At 36.9% G+C, this 16,877-nt stretch overlaps 1 protein-coding gene across 2 annotated transcripts in view; it reads left to right on the top strand.

The window, feature by feature from the left end:
- LOC107069354 (Krueppel-like factor 7) overlaps positions 1 to 16,877 on the top strand; it is a 228,228-nt gene that overhangs the window by 168,725 nt on the left and 42,626 nt on the right. The window contains exon 1 of one of the 2 annotated variants that reach the window (XM_089169963.1): positions 15,763 to 15,905. The exons of the other annotated variant lie outside the window; for it this stretch is intronic. The gene's annotated coding sequence lies outside the window, so the exon portion shown is untranslated. Of the gene's footprint in view, positions 1 to 15,762; positions 15,906 to 16,877 lie in introns of those variants that run through there. 2 annotated transcript variants of the gene reach the window in all.

Genomic DNA, 16,877 nt, shown 5'->3' on the forward strand with positions numbered 1-16,877 from the left:
AGCAAGCAAGCAAGCAAGCAGGCAAGCAAGCAAGCAGGCAAGCGAGCAAGCAAGTAAGTAAGTAAGTACGATCTCGTGCGGAATTACATTTGTTTGCTTCTGTGTATGTACGTAAGAGAAGTCCTACGTTATCCCTCTTCCGCATCTCGTCTGCACCTGCTAATCCTCCAGCTCCATTAACATTCCTTCTCAAACTAGAAGATCCAACCAACGATTTCTTTCTTCTAACTTATCTCTTTTATTTCTTATTCTTAACCTCTGTACTTTAAGAACTCAACGCTAACCAAGTATAAAATTGACAAACGCTAAGGAAGAAAAACTATTCAATAAGCTATTGATTTGAAATGTACACAGGTGTATTTATAACTACGAACAATTCCTATTAGAATTTCAATCTTATCGAGATCTATCGATTTTTGTTTTAAGGCCTCTGTCGTAAGAGAAAATATTTATTACCCAAGTAATATCCATCTTCCAACTCGATACTCGAAGAATCGCGGTACTGTCTTATATCTTAGAAGGAATTCATAGATCTTGTTGCTACAGCGAATAGAGTTTACGGTTGGTCGAGTCGAACAAAGATCGCTGGTCATCCACGAGGTCTTCGTGTTCGATGTACCCTGAATTCGAGGATCGTGGGGTAGGAAATGGAGGAGAAACGGAAAGGTGGTCAGGAGCGGGAGGAGAAGAGAATAAGGAAATACCAAGCTCTCAGACTCGCGCGTCTAGTCGTCGACGACCTTTGGACCTTCGTTCCAACGTTGCACGTCCTCACCCCTTCACCCTTCTTCATCTTTCTGCTTCTCCTCCTCCTTTTCCTCCTCCTCCTCCTTCTCCTTCATCCTCATCTTCATCGCTCGAACATCCCTCGGTTACGCCTCGAAGATTCGGTCGCTTCCTTGAACACGATCGAAGCAGCAACGATCGAATCTGCAATGGCGGTTTCTACGATCGGCGCGAGAACCATAGCCATCTTATCTTGATTAGATAAACGATCGATATATCTGAAAATTTAATGGTTATTTCGATCGTTCCTTGCTATCAGCTTTTACTTTTTTAATATTTGTATTAACCTTTACTACGGATAATGTTTTTTAAGATCCTTTATACGATTCTCATGATTTGCAACAAAAAAATTACTGTTCATTATTAAACAATATATTAATGTTTCTTTACAAAACAATATCTAATTATAAAAGTTATTAAAGATAAATCGTTAGTAAAAAATTGTCTAAGTTCTCTGAGCTGTAAGAAATATTTTGGAAACGTTTTAATCTTGACAATACTCTAAGATAAAATCGATAAGGATAAATAAATCCTCGTAAGGATTTAGAATTTTTATCGTATAACTAAAAGTTTGTAGATCGGACACGCCGTTAACAACGTTTCAAAGTCCTTTCGAAGCCATCTTTCATTCGTCACGCCTCGAGAATTCTCCGGAGCCTCCTCCTCATCCTCATCCTCCTCCTCCTTCTCCAGAGATATCAGCGACGTACGATCGAATTATCGAGGACCGTCGAGGTTACCGTCGATAAAGAGAAAGAGCAATTTCTCTTTGATCGACGACTAATACAGCTCTAATCTAATAGCTACGTTCGCCGCTATGGACCTTTGCACCTCCGTCTTCATTATCTATCAGCCACGCCTTGTACCTTCTTTGGGATCTGATCGATCTATCCCCTCATTCTCTTCCTTCTATTTCCATCCTAGGAAAGTTTTAACATCGTAATCCTAACGCTATACATTTTGTCATAGATTAATATTACAAGTTTTAAAGTACTACTTTTTTTTCAAGCACATTTCTCTTTACGACAGATTCCTGAAAGTATATCTCCAACATAACCATTTTTTTGGATTCCCATCCGTACTCTTCGTGGTCTAAGCTGATTCTATATTTGGAATAGGCTTTGCTTGGTTTATCTTGAATTTTTAAATAATCCCCGATTACTTACGAAAACATACGAAAACACTCTGAAGCTTGGAAATCTTGAATGAGACTAAAAACTATATCCCAAATAGTGTATCGGTTTCTAAATTTAATTAGAGTTCAACAAACTACGGGTATCCGAATGAATTTTTGTGCTGGATGTACCTTGGGGATTTAATCTGACCTTACTAAAAAATGTAGAAACTTGGACAACCTCTAAAAAAGATACAATGCGTGTATTGTAGTATCTTTACCTAGTCATTTTCATTTAATTAAAATCTTGTCTAACTTTTTTATGCAAAGAAAAGGGCGAAGGGAGAGAGAGAAGAGAGAATGATTTGAAAGGATGTTTTTACCTTTGAAATTGTCGAACCAATACTCGGAATAATTTCTCAACGACGGAAAGAAAGGAATCTCATTAATTCCACGTCTGCAATAGGACCCGTCAAAACTTTCTACGACACGTTGGTATGTTGGTACGTTAGAAAACTGGGAACTAACGCGTTGTCGTTTTACTCTATCCTCGAACGCTTCTAATTTCTTTCTTGTCTACAATTACATTAAAGTTATTGGGATACTTTAATGTCAATTTGCATACGCTCGATGGCTTCTTGAATCTGATTTCTTTTGCAATACTTTATTGTCTTTCGCAATAAAACAAAAAGAAGGAGGAAAAAAAAAGAAAGAAATTTAGAGATGAATTAAAACACACGTTCTATTTCTAGATAACCAACTGCTCTCTAGTAGGAAAATACCCGTCCATTTTCGTATCGCTAAAAGGCAACTGTAGGAAACGTAGGAAAATTTTACTGCTTGGCCATTCCCTTTATCTTTGCATTCTCGTTTGCACCGTTCGTGTTCTCTCTCGTGCATCATTCTCAAACGTAGGGTCAAACGAAACTATGTTCGACTGAAAGCAAAGCAAAAGTCCTCTTTTTTGATATCTCTTTCTATTTTTATTTTTATTTTTCTTTCTTTCTATCTTCTACGCCTAGCAATTTTACATTAACAAATCTGAGACAAGTTTTATGGAAAGATTTCTATTTCATTCAATTATTTACAAATTTATTACTAATAATCATGTTTTAATTAATATGATTTTTTTTTTGTTAGAATAATAGGATTCAATGCATTTGAATACCTAAGCACTATTATCGAAATGAAATGTCTCTTTTACACGTTTTTATTTGCCTTTTCGTTGCGGTAGAAATCTGACCTATATCCGGAGGCTATCACGGTCTATGAGATGCGAGTCTCGCTCGCACGCGTGTTGTACCATGCTTTACGTCAACTACCTTTTTTATTTTTATTTTCAGCGAAGTAGATTCTGCAGATAATGGGAGCACACTTTAATTAATACATACTTTATCTTATTATTTCATTTCATTTACAGAAAAGATAATATTGCTTAAAAATTATTAATCTTACATTAGATAACCATTCATCATAATTGATGCGATACAAATATTAATAATAATTTTATGTTTCAAAAAGTTTTTAATATTACACTGCAGAAATACTGTAATACAACTAAGCAAAAGTAGAAATGACGTGTTTCTTTGACTAATCGTGTTGTTATCTTATCTGTTATTTTTCTTCGTCATTCGCATTTACAAGAACGCTTTAATTGCAAACTATTCCTTCTCTCTCTTTTTCTTTTCAATGAATTCACATAATTACTCATCGTTCAACTTCTCTCGTATCCCAAAGTGCATCACTTTTTGAAAATCTTTAATTTGAAATTTCTCCACGAGCGTAATAAATCACATTTATACATTCATTTCTTTCTTTTTCTCTTTCTCTTGGTTCTATGACCACCATCCGCCCTCAGCAATCTCATTAATTCGTCGAAGAAACTTCCATTGGACCTCCGGTTCTTCCGTCCAAGCGTTAGTCTCAAACTTTTTATTGAACTCCTCTCTCGCGAGCACACACACACACACACACACACACAAACAAATGCAGACAGTCATTCCTACTTGCTTCATCTTACCGAACTATCACGGATCGGAATGCGCCAATAACACGCGAACACGATGCGAAAGCTTGAATCTTCTCAACTCTAACGTCATTTTCTTAACGACGACAAGGAAGAATTCCCGTGTCACGAGAGCATCATTTTCCTTTAACTACGAGCAGTAGTCGAATTAGTCCGAATGATGGACGAACAACTATTTTCGGTATTTCTAATTCCGATCACAGAATGAGAAGACAAGAAGAGTAGGTAGGGAGCATCGGAGTTGGGGTTAACGTTAGGGTAGCAGTGTTTGGGTGGGAGTGGACTGGGGGTGAGCTTGTTGAAGAGACCTACGAGTCGACTGGAAGGAACTTTTAAATTGGAGTTTTGACTGGACGCATTGAAACGGACTTAATGTGATTTCGCGTTGGCCGGAGGCACACTCTGAGAGAACCGATGCGATGATGGTAAGGGTTCCTCGCTCCATTCACAGACCCTTCCTTCCTTCCTTCCTTCCTTGTACTCCTGAGAAGGGTATCCCTCTCGAACAAGACCGATTGACTTCACCGCTCAACGACAAAAGGCCCAGGAAATTCGGACCGACGCGCTTTTATCTATCCCTTCTACTATTCTATCTAAGTATCGTGAGATTTTCCAACACTATACCTGGATATATTAACTTTAAATGTTATGGATTGCAATATTTAGGATGAGTGCTAAGGGTTTAATCAATATTACATTTTATGTTGCATAATTTATTCTAATTTATTCCATCTATGGTTTTTAAGTATAAGTATTCTAACTTTTGATATTAAAATGTTTGCGAAGAATTTTTGTAACTCGCTAGTCTCTCAACTAAAGAATAAATTCATTAACGATACTAATAAAGGTTCTGACAATAAGGTTTCATTTATATTTTTTTTTATTGTAGTTCTACGTTATACGGTGCATAAATGTGTGTATCTGTGTATGTCTGCAGTATAATAAGATTAGCTACATTGTGCTGCCTTGCCTAAACAAGCTCCGCAACAAGCTCCAAACAAGCTCGTGCTGGGAATATTTTGACCTACGATCGCAAAGAATTTATATTTTAAAATTCTCTCGGATCATAATTTTATTTTAAAATATACTTTAATTAGGATATAATTAAAAGTGCATGGAATTACAATATATTAATTTTGAAAGTAATTAAATGTGCAATAACCTTGATTTGAAATTTCATCAAAGAAATGAAGTAAGAATGTTTAAAAATTTAATATAAATGAAAAAAAAAAATCCATAGACTATATGTAAGTAAAGCGTACTTCTAACAATATAATTGTAATCACTGAGCTCTAACGTAAAAGAAAGCCGACAAGTGACAGCATAAATGAGTTACATAAACGAATACAGAGAGAGACAATAACCAAGAAGCGTGCTTGCGTATAGTCGTCGAGAAAGAGGATCGGCAAAGCGATCGCGTCCGTGTTGCTTAAATGAATTTTCATCGCGATAAAGGGAGATCGCAGGCCCGTGCACTTCAGATTGTGCGATAAGTGCTAACGACAGTTCGTTAAAAGCCGCCGCGCCTATCATGCTTGCTGATCTCAAACAACTCTCTCTCTCTCTCTCTCTCTCCCTCTCCCTCTCCCTCTCTTATATTCTTGTTCGTTCATTCGCTGTTTCTGTCCATGTAATCGATATCAAGTATAGGTACGCGTATAATCGATAGATCGGTTTGCATTCCGTTCGTTCAACCTTATACATCTTGTATATAGATATCGATCCGGCTGACAACCAGAATACTACTCCTCCCCATCTTTTTTCTCTTCCTTCTCTCAATCCTTTTTCCCTAATTACATATTTTCCTTATTTTTTACCACCACTTAGATTCGTGAGGAAAATATGACTTTACGTTCATCCTTCGTTTCTTCTTCCTCAAACGAGGAAATAATCTTTTCGTTTTCGTGTCGTTTGGTTTTTGCGTAACAAACTCTGGTGGAGCGATTTCAAAGTTTTTACCCGCTTCTGTAGACTTAATGTTTCTCAGCGTGTTAATTAAGGTAGTCCGCATTGGTTACGTAATACATTACGAGGGAAGAATAATGTGGGCGCCGACGATGATTTTTCACGCGTAACGACGGAACTTTGTTGAATTAAAGTCGACGTATGCGCCACGTCGTCGTCCTCGTCCTCGTCCTCGTCGTTGTTCTATGATCGCAAGGATAAAGCATGCTCTTTAATCGTCGCGGAATGTAATTACAAGTTTTTCATTCGTGAAAACGTCAGCCAGACTCAACTTGGAAAATAAGGCTTTCGGTTGTAGGTACGATCGTAATAATACCAAACGCGTTTATACAATTCTCTTTTTACTCTACCCTACCTTTTCATTATTTCTGAACGAGACGAGTCACGTTGATGGGTCTCGGAATGTCGTTTTCAAAACCTTTTCAGAATCATACGATTATTTAACACGACTTATTTTTTTTTTTTTTTCAAATTATTCAAATAATATTCTAATAAAGATTCATCCAACACATTATATGACATGGAGACTTTTAAAAAATTCATTTGATGATTCGTGATCGTATATAAGTTATACAACAGTAGAATAAATTTACCATTGATGTTAACTAATTTAAAAGGAGAAAGTAAGCAATGGAAGATTGAAATTTGATTACCTTAATGCAAGATTAAATGAATAACTGAGAGAAGAGATAGGATGATGTTTGGAGTAGTACTACGAAAATCTATTCCACGTCGAGACTACTCGCAAAAAGCGATTCGTTTCGCTTAGCAATAAAATCGTCGTCTCTACGTATATATCGTATACTCATTGTTGTCTTATAAGGAAACAAAGTCTCATTAAATTCAAACGGGCTCACGTTTTCTTCTTACGATGAAATCTCCGCGACATTTCGCTCTCACGATTTCGAATAATAAACCGAATATCGTTCCAACTTGCACTACTCAGAACGATATCATAAACGATATCAATGTCACGGTGGAATATGAAAGACATAATGACGTTCGCATTTCCACTCGTTAAATCGCAATACTGACAATATCTATTATGCGATTTGAATCAAGAATATAGTTTGCTCGGTCGGGCGGAAGTTAATTTAACAAAAGGAATCTACGAGTTATCTTCGCGTTATCTTCGCGTTATTTCAAATAACGATATAATACGTTTTCTAGGATTTCAAAATAATACGAATCTGCATTTTCAATTTTACTTGTTTCTTGAACGATTTAGTGAGATATTTGTTAAAAAATTCTAAAACTGGACTGTACCGAAATATAGCTTTTCAGCACTTATAGTAATATATGTGAACATAAATCGTTGGTAGGTTTAGCGGTAATATCGTACAATCTACAATAGATAAAAAATAAAAATATAAGAATATTTTGCCTTATTCTCTTTCTTTTTAGCTTTCACTCGGTTCCGATAAAAATACTCGGCCGATGATTAACGGGATGGCGTTAGTCGTGACTTTATTCGCTTGCGTGGCTACACGTGGCTACCTTTTCCTCTCAGTTAAAGTTCCCTTACTACTACCGATGTATGTATACATTATATCTTTCTTTCACTCTTTCTTACTCCTAGCGAGACAATGGAGTCCGTTATCTTAGCGACCCGATCTCCCTCAGGCCACGCCAGGTGTGCGCCTACATTTTACGCACTTTACTCCTTCCAAGATAACGCACTTTCTCTAAGATCGTCGCTGCAAATAATTCCAGGGCTTCCCCTTTGGCCAATAAGAAACTACATGCAATGTCTATTCACCTTGATTTTTTTCAACAATATTCGACATTTAAATTAAACGCCGGATATCCGCTCTTAACTTGCTATTTAAAATAATGTTGGATACGTTGGATACGTACACATTACTCATTTAAGAATAATTTAAGTATATATTGTCGTAGGACGGAAATCTGTATAGTATGTAAAATAATAAATGTAAAGTAATTACAATAAACATTTTCATATATAAAGTTTTTAAGGCTAGTGTAATTTGTTGAAATTCTTCCACAATTGTCTCGTATCCTGCTGTAGGAAAATCAAATTATAGGACTAACTGTGTAGAAATATATAATATATGTATATATAATGGAAATTTACAAAAGAAGATACAATTGGAGGGTTCGATCGTAGACCGTATCGTCGTCTTTCCTTCCGTCCCTTTCGATTTAGCAATTAACTCGAGTCAGGGATTCGCAAAAACGGATTTCCCGAAAGCGTGGCGTTAAATTAACGTTTACCGGCTCTGATTGCCGGACCGGAATGTCGTTCAACCGGAAATCGCAACTTGTGGAGGGGTCGATTAAACGACCGCTCGTTGATGATGTCGACCGCTGCATTTGTTGCCGATTATTCTTCGATGAGCAAAAAGAAAACGAATATTTTTATATTATCGTATATTTGAAATTTATTCAGTTAACTAAACGATGTTCAATAAAATGCCATGGTCTTGTAGGAAGCAACAGTTGATTGTTAAATAATACACGATTTTCGTATTCAGATTTTATCTGGATTCAGACCTGCGTCAGAGTTTCAGTTTTCAATGCATATCGCAGATACTGCAGGGCTTCACTTGCAATCATTTCAAAAGAAAAGAAACAGAAAAGAGAAGAATAAAAAGAAAGGGGGTGTTGCGTTTGGAGCGAAGGGCGAATGGCGAAAGGGAAGAAATGGGCGTAGGGTAGAACGATCACGTGCAGTCAGATAAGGACTCTCGACTAAAACTCGGCTTTCGTTTAGTCGATCGAACCTCTCCTTCTTTCTTCCTCTTCTTGTTTTTCTTTTTTTAAGTAAAGGAGAAAAGAACTGGATGCGTCTTTCGACTCCCAAGGTTTCTCACGTACTTCTATGTTTGGTAAAAAAAACTTGCAATACGGATAAAACTGATTTCTAATATTACCAACAAATGCAATATCGCAACAGCGATGTGTCTCGTAGAAACGCGTGCATCAGACAAAAGAGCATTTCAATCGGCGCGCACAAACACGATTTGTATTCGATATCTCGAATCTTTCAATTGTCCTTCATCGGTGGTATTTTGCGTGCGTACATGGTCCGCTTTGTACTCCTTTCATTGGCCTCGCTGTTGCTGCCACACGCTTCTTTGCATTCCGATAGCGATTATTTTCTTGGCAGACGTATCTCTATCGTGCGTTTTTGTTCCCTTTCGAACAATATCAAGCAAACAATATTCCCTTTAATTTAACTTTCTTGTTTATAACAAAAATTTCATCTTTTTCACAATTAGCTCAGACCACAAACTATGTTATTATATAGTAATAACGATATTTCATTAAAAATGTACTATCAAATATCATACTATAAGGCATCTAATTGAACAAACTTTACCTAAAATGGCGAGAATTTCAGTAGAAATGTTAACCTATCCTACTCGTTATCCATATACAGCAACGCTCATGTTCTTCCACCCTGTGCACTCAAGTACGGAACCTTATTCCAAGCTCGAAACGTGACCCGGAAGATTCCGGTACGCGACACTTTAATGAAGTCGTTCGTGGTTCCGAGGCCCGATTCTCGTAACGTGGGTGACATCGGTCCGCATTGTATTCCAATTCCATTTTAACTTTATGGACCCCCATGATCGCTTAGAGAGAAACAAAGAGAAGCAAGGGATATAGTATTATTCGAACACGCACGTACGCATTCACATACACATGCTACGCGTTTATTATATTTAACTATATTAAACGTGTATATACCGGGTGAAGCATCCAAAACGAGTAACCCGAATAATTCAATTTCTATTGCAGATAAAATAAAATGTGTTGGACAAAACTCGCTTGGTTCAGAAGGTAACAGAATCCTATGTAAAAAATTCTGTTTTTGTATTTAACAAAAATCAAATTATTTAAGTTGCCTTTTTAAATGCCTCACCCTGTATGTACAAGATGACACTGCTACTTTCAAACATATAAGTGCGAAATAGGGCGCGTGCATCTAAGTATACAAATAGTCGGCTTATTTAAGTACCGTTTCTCCAACTACCAAAGCTCGTTACCCATACTAGTGTACCATGCTACTATTAAATAGTCCTCTTCCGCTATGTGCTCGTGGAACGTCACCCATTGAAATCGTCTTATTATTATTTGCTACGGAGCTGGTTGTAACGTAGAAAACCGGAGTCCTTTACCTTCCGCATACTTTACTCGCATTTTTCTACTTTTTATTCTACATAAGTACATAATTTACACGTACGATCATCTTCAATGCAATTATTTATTGAGTTGTCATTTATATTTTTTATAAAAACGTCATATACATAATTAAGAATATGAATCTTTTTGCGAAGTAAAATAAAAAGAATCTTAATATTTTACTGCACGGCAGAAGAAATATGCATGTGAACTCGAGTAACAATAAAATACGTTAACTTAATGATTATTCGTGAATTCAAAGACTCTTGTTTTATTTGTGCGGTTTCTTTGAAGATGAAATTTAGCCGGCCTGATCAAAGCTACTATTTTCGAAGGAACCACGAAAGAAACTGTACATGATAGTCTGTGTGTGTGCATACACGAAACATTCGATGTTATAAATATATTTGGATACGCACCTGTACATATGTGAATCTGCACACACGCATATATGTATATTATTCTTACATATGCGTTGGAACTTGTGAGTTCATTCGTGCAACACGACAGAACAAATGTTCGCCGTGTTACGCGATAAGCTGGCGTATACGACGACGACGACACGAGAAAGCTTATGCGACTGTTCCGACGAGGGTTGTACGATATAATAATCTCACAATTTTACTACCCAACCATCTTAACAGCTATAACGGTTACTTTCTCTTCATTCTTCGTCTTTGTCCTTGAACGAATTCATAAAAAATTAAATAGCTTCTTTCATTTTCTTTCCTTTATTTTGTCAAATAGTAAGCGGGTGTAAATTAAATTTCCTATTTTTATTTCCTTTAAAAAAAAAAAAAGAAAAAAAAAGAAAAGATAATTTTCCACGAACAGAACTTACTTTTATACCTTTAAGAAAATATCTGATATAAAAAAAAAGTCTTTTAAATTTATCTGAACGTTATATATATTTTTTTCCCATTTGCTTTCCTCCTTCCATCATGAAATATATCGAGAAACCGTTTGGAATCGTGCGTTTTCTTGGGTTTCTCCGATACTTTCATATCCAGTTGCGTGATGGGTAATGTCAGTGTATGAGGGGGGGAAGTGCACACATTAAGGACGATGAGTAACAGTGATGATATTACGTAGAAGAGATAGGTCACGTCTCGAGGTTCGAACGGGGCTTCTTATGGGGTTGGAGTAGGAGTTTAGGGGAGTGGAGCTAGCTGTGGGAGTAAACGAGAAAAGTGCTTGTATATGTTTCTTCCTTCTTGAAAATAGTTCCAAGAGACGTGAATTCCTATAACGTGCGAAAGAAATAACGACTTCTGTTTTCATATAACGCTTTAAATATTATTAACAAAAAATAACAAATTATTCGAAATTAAAATTTGTAAATAATCTAATAATTAAAATCGGTTATCTGTTTATGTTAAAAGAAAGAGGATAAATAAAATCGTTAATAAAGCTTGAAATTAATTACTATTATATTTTATATAACGTTGTCAACACGTACGTTCACATCGGAGTCTTGTAGAAGAAAGAGAAACACGAGATCATCTCATAGCTTAAGCAGTTCTGACGGTCACGTAATATTTACACACACACACACACACACACACACACACACACACACACCATAAGAGGTGATTCTTATGTTATGTTATGTTTCTTATGTATGCCTCGCTCTTATACTCTCATCTACTCACTCATCAATATTGATGTATTGAACTTGGTTTGAACTTGGCGAAATACTAAATAAATTTATCGTATATTCTAACGAAGATTCTAATATTTATAACATATTACGACAGTTTAAAATAAAATTAAATACAATCGTATTATAGGAAGAGTAACCGTGTGCAAGACAATTTCCTATAACGGAAATGAATGCAACGCGTAACGCATTAAACCGCGTTACAAGGAAGTCTATTGAATATGAAGGAAAAAAGAAAAGAAAGATTGAAAGAGAAAAGATATGACCGTCTTATCCCGTTGGTTTGCTCGAGAAAGATTTTCACCTCTCGAAGGTGGAAGCAGAAAACGAGAGGCGTTCTGTTACGAGTTATAGCCTGACTTTTCCAGCTCGGTTCACTTCAGGAGAAGATGCGGCTGGTGCTGATGCTGGTGCTGGTGCTGGTGCTAGTGCTGATGCTGGTGCTAGTGTTCGTGCTGCAACCGGCATAGCTTTGAGCTACGCTCCACGTTCGATCGTAAATAGAAAACTATGACGGGTAGGTACGGAGTGAGTGGATGCTAGAAAGGGAAAGAAAGAGAGAGGGAGAAAGAGAGAGAGAAAACCAGGGAGGCCGTATAAAAAGTCGATATCATAATGCCGTGGAGCGTTCACCGAAGTACCTAAGGGACAGAGAAAAATAGAAATAGAAAGAGAAAGAGAAAGAGAAAAAGAAAAAGGAGAGAAGAGAGAACGGCATGCGAGAACGAAAGACTCTCGAGAATAGAAACTCTACGAAGTGGAACCGTTTAATGCGACCATTGTTTGCATAAATGCAAATTAAATTTTCCGCGTGAATGAATTATGAATAAATTATACGCAAATGGAAGCCGCTGTCGTTAATGTGGGAAGCTTGCTTGTGCTTTCTCTATTTCATTCCTTCTATCTCACTCTTTTTGATTTTGCTACATTTTTTTCTCTGTCCTATCATTTTTTCCCGACGCGAGCCGCCCCTGTTCTATGTTTAATTGCGTATCCATGTACGTTGTTAAGAACTCGCATTTTGAAAAACTCGTCTCTAAGCGAAAAAGCAAGTATACTTGTTAAATGTGCCCGAATACGGATCAACGCGTTTCGGTTCAATTCGGTTGGTAGTTATATTTTTCGAAAAATAACGCTGATTTATATTGCACGTTCTCGTATCAAGAGATTTGTTTTGGGTATGTTTTTTTTTTGTTTTTTATACGAAGTAGGCCTTTCTCACTCATATGCATTTGCTTTGGGGGATGTTTTTGTTTTCATTGTCAGGGGGTGTCAAGTATCAAAAAAGAATATTTTTATATTCAAAGTGTCAGTTTATGAGTACACACGTTACTCGTTATGATTGTTATAACGTCAGCACAATGTTCGAAATTGTGCAATACACGGACGTAGTTTTCTGCTATATACGTATACACATACGCGAACATATGTATATATAAATATATAAAAATTTAAAAGCATGAACGAATGGAGGTGGAGGTGAAAGAGAAGAAGAGACAGAGAGATAGAGTATACACACGCGTTAACGATACAAAATGAGACAAAAGTAACGAGCGCCAGTAATAAATTTTCGATGCTCGTTAACACACTTAGATACGTTTCGAGGCCAACTGATGTTCGAACGTGTACACACGTAGTATATTTATATATGTATGTCTATATAGTAGGTTGTAGAACATGCATCGCTCGACGTCCATATGGGACGTTACTTTAATTTTTATTAAACTCGTAAAGCGTTTCCGTGTGAAGCTTTAACGAGACGACGACGTGCGAGATCGTCAATGCTTCTCCCATTTTTTTTACATTTTATTCGTTGTTCTCGTTTTTTTTTTTTTATTTTGAGAAAAATATACGATGTTATAACGATACGATCGTATTGTTAAATTAATTGTTATTTTATTAATACTAGTTAGAAATTGGAAAATTTCTAAAATTTATATTATTATAATTGTTTAAAAATTGCTTTTCTTCAAATGTAAGTGAATTACCAATGAGATTATTTATGGTAAAGTAAAACAGGAATTTCTGAACACAATCCTAACACACAAAACTCTATTCCAAGAAGTTTTAATTACTAATAAAATTATAATAATGTATCTAAAAATTCCTTGTAAGATCTTTCTTCAAAAAAAAAAAAAAAAAAAAAAACCCAAATAGAATTGGAAAGGGAAAAAAAGATAAAGAAAAAAGGAAGGGTTTTGTTAACACAGCAAAGCAACACTCTCGTCACGCTCCCATTTTCATGGTAGTCGTTTTCGATGCATTTAATATATCCCTGAAAATTTATGCAATTCCAATTATAATTCCAACAGTGTGCCGACCGTTTCTCGTCTCTTTACCAACTCAACTCGCGTTTCTGTTTTTACTTATTCCTTCTTTCTTTCTTTCTCTGACTTTCTTCATCTTCATCTTTACTATTCCACTACTCCCTTTACAAATTCTCTCTCTCTCTTTTCTCGCGTCAGCTTTTACGTTTATTTCAACCCCCTTTGCCGCGTCATCCCTTGGCGTAGACATCAACAAACACCTTGATTATACCGTGAAAGCCGCCTCGACTCTTAGTTCTGACTCAGAAACTCAGTACACTTCTCTCTCCCTCTCTCTCCCTCTCTCTTCCCTTTTCCCTTCCACCTTGTCCTCTTACTGGCACGTTTTTCTCCCTCCAGCACTTCCAGGACGTACAGTTTCCCCATCTTTTTGGTCTTCCAAGTCTTCGAGGATGACGACGACGCGTTTGAGGACGAGGACTAAGTTAGGATTTGGGGGAGGTTGGTTGGAGTTGTTGAATACGAGCGACGAAAGCTTTACCTTACCCTACCCTACCTCTACCCCCACTGTTAGTATTTGCATGCGAAATTAATGCCTTTCTATTTCGTACCGAATTAAATGCAAGTTTGCATAAAGAAACGGCGATTTATTCGTTTATTCTTGAGAAAAAAGAGGGTGAAAGTGAAGTGCGGGGAGTATAGCAAGAATGAGGGGGTCTGAGAGGGTGGCTAGGATAGACCGAGGACCGAAAAGGGAATCTCTATCTTTTCGAATCAAGTTTGAGAACCTTCCTTTTACTTCTTCTTATTCAGCCACACTATGCAATCACGGTGACGAGTAACGGTTCAGTCATTTTTTTTTTTGCTTTTTCGTTTCATTTCCTTCGTTTTCTACAGTTTTTTCTTTTTTTTTTTTTTTTTCATTTTTAGCTCTCGTCGTCTTCCGTCGATTTAAAAAGGAGAGAAAACCAAGAAACGAACCATCTGACTCTTGTTCGCGTTTTTATCACTTCAACGAACGCTTCTCATTTTCTTCTGGAGATTTTAGGACGATCAAACAACGATTTCGTTAATGACGTTAAACCTTAAATCTGTTTTTCCTTTCTTTTAGTTTTTTTTTTGTCAAGCTAATCTTTTTGCAATATAACTTTTTTATCGAATCGAAAGATCGCAAACTCAAAAGAGTTGTTTTTTCTTGATATCATTGAATAAGATTAAGTATTCCCAAATATTACAAATTGTCCTGATTTCCCCTTCCAAGAAAGGAACAATTGTAAAATTTATGCTCACAAGTACTGTGTTCACTGTGCTTGAAAAACGTATCACCTTTACTAGAAATCTTTTCGAAGAATAAAAGCGCATGATTGCAGCTTATCGAGCGGATGCTTCATGAAGGGGAAAATTCGGGAAAATTTTGCGTCGAGATTGGGAGAAGGATTGCTTTTCAGAAAGGGTAGAATAGGGTAGAGAGAGAGAGAGAGTTACAGCGAGTTTTGATGCCACTATGTAAATGGGGTGGATGTTACGTTGAACGCATCACTCCTAGAATGAATGAGTTCGTTAAAAACGGACCTACGTCGAATACTTTGAATGACCAATCAAAATTCATGCTTATGTCATCGACGAGTGGTTAAACTGACAGCCTCAATGCCTAAGGATTTTGATATGATCTTATATAGAAATGCATTGCTTGAGAATATGTTTTTAATCTAAATAATTTATCTATAAATAAAGCACAGAATTAAAGAACTAATCTGTATTTATTTTTTTCTGTTGCAGGTAAACAAAGCTTTTCTGAAGACTCTTACTAGAGTAAGTGAAACGTCAAGGGTTGGTAGGAGAGGGTTTTGAGAGGTAGAGGAGTGAATATACGGAAGACGGTAAAAGCAAACAGGCAGGCAGGCAGGCAGGCAGGCAGGTTTCGTTTTCTTCGGAGAAGTAAGTACATCGATTCGCGCGCGCGTATCGCTACGTGTATCTTAGAAAGGTATACTAAATCTTCAGGTTCAGACAGAAGAGCGTGCTCACTCTTATTCGATACGATTTCTAGCTGGCAACGACTAATGCACCATGCATAATGCATGATGCACTGACTCGCGTGCGTACACGCGGAAGATACTTGTCTGTGTCCTTGCACTTCCGCCTAAGCGGACCTCTTTGAACATAAATTCGTTGAAAAACTTCTTCCTTCATTGTAAAAGAGAAAAACACATACCAAGCGTATCTATGCATTTACTTTTTACCTTAAATTATTGGAAAAAATCGTTGACCTATAAATCCGTAGGGTTTTTGCAATTTAGAAATAGGATGAGCATCAAGTCTGGTAATAATTATTAATGTAGTTTCTGTATCCATAAGCTTGTTCGTGTCTCTATACTTTTCCATGAAATCGAATTTACGGGTATAACGTTCCCAAAGAGAAGAGAATTTCCACGGTCCACTAGATTCTTGTCATCGCAACAGGATAGAAGTTATCCAAGCGGAAATCCAGATCGGTTGACACGTCCACGGCAGATCGGAATCACGATAGTAACCAAGGAAGAAGAAGACACGCGAGGAGCAAGATAGTTTATGGTGTTACCAGGAAGCGTTTCGAGATAGCCACCTATCCACGATGTAGTAGCAGTTCGTGTTCGGGAAGAAGGTTTACGATCTCGCCAGCTGGAAAGCTCTTTACGGTGCCAGATGCTGAATCCACCGGCACCGTAAAGGTACAGCCAGGGATTCCTATGATTTACGATCGACTTCTGTGGTTTCGATTAATTCTACCAAGGGAGAAGGAATGTTCAAGGTCGCTTAAATTAGCCCCAAGCTTTTACTAAATCTCTTAACTCTTAATCGTTTTATTTACATTTCATCGAACACTTTTTTATTCAGTTAATTTTTTCAGTTAATTGCGGTTTATATTTA

The sequence above is a fragment of the Polistes dominula genome, unplaced genomic scaffold (genome assembly GCF_049000335.1).
Source record: "Polistes dominula isolate Pdom_NZ unplaced genomic scaffold, Pdom_raw_medaka contig_49, whole genome shotgun sequence".
NCBI classification, from domain to species: Eukaryota; Metazoa; Arthropoda; class Insecta; order Hymenoptera; family Vespidae; genus Polistes; species Polistes dominula.